The 644-nt window shown below is 48.0% G+C and overlaps 1 non-coding gene across 1 annotated transcript; it reads right to left on the bottom strand.

The window, feature by feature from the left end:
- Window positions 1-240: 240 nt before the first annotated feature.
- On the bottom strand, window positions 241-347 carry LOC118627315. Its single transcript, XR_004959078.1, has one exon. It is a non-coding gene; the product is annotated as a U6 spliceosomal RNA (small nuclear RNA).
- Between the last annotated feature and the right edge of the window lie 297 nt (window positions 348-644).

Raw genomic sequence — 644 nt, 5'->3', positions numbered from 1 at the left:
TCACCCGAGGATATTTTTCCATTCTTTGTACAGAGTGGGAGGGAGAGAGAGGAAGAGAGAGGGAAACATCGATGTGAAAGGGACACATCGAGTGGCTGCCACCCGCACGACCCAACCAGGGCGGGGACAAACTGCAACCGAGGTACATGCCTTAGCGGGAACCAAACCCGGGTCTCTCCGGACCGCAGGCGGACGCTTCAACTGCTGAGCCAAACTGGCCAGGGCCTTCTTCCTCTCTTTAAAAAAAATTTTTTTAATTAAAAAAAATTTTTTTTCCTTGCGCAGGGGCCATGCTAATCTTCTCTGTATCATTCCAATTTTAGTATATGTGCTGCCGAAGCAAGCACTACTTTATTATTATTATTATTATTTTTATCCTCACCCGAGGACATTTTTCCATTTTTTTTGTTCAGATATAGTGGGAGGGAGAGAGAGAGAAAGAAAAACATCGACGTGAAAGGGACACATCGAATGGTTGCCACCCACATGACCCAACCAGGGCCAGGGACAAACTGCAACCGAGGTACGAGGTACGTGCCCTTAGCGGGAACTGAACCCAGGTCCCTCTGGACCGCAGGCTGACGCTCTAACCGCGGAGCCAAACCGGCCAAGGCGTCCTCTCTTTTTAAAAATCAATTTAAAAA

This window comes from Molossus molossus, unplaced genomic scaffold (genome assembly GCF_014108415.1).
Source record: "Molossus molossus isolate mMolMol1 unplaced genomic scaffold, mMolMol1.p scaffold_m16_p_12, whole genome shotgun sequence".
NCBI lineage: Eukaryota > Metazoa > Chordata > Mammalia > Chiroptera > Molossidae > Molossus > Molossus molossus.
The sequence above is the reverse complement of the archived record's forward strand: the minus strand, read 5'-3'. Positions and strand labels throughout refer to the sequence as shown.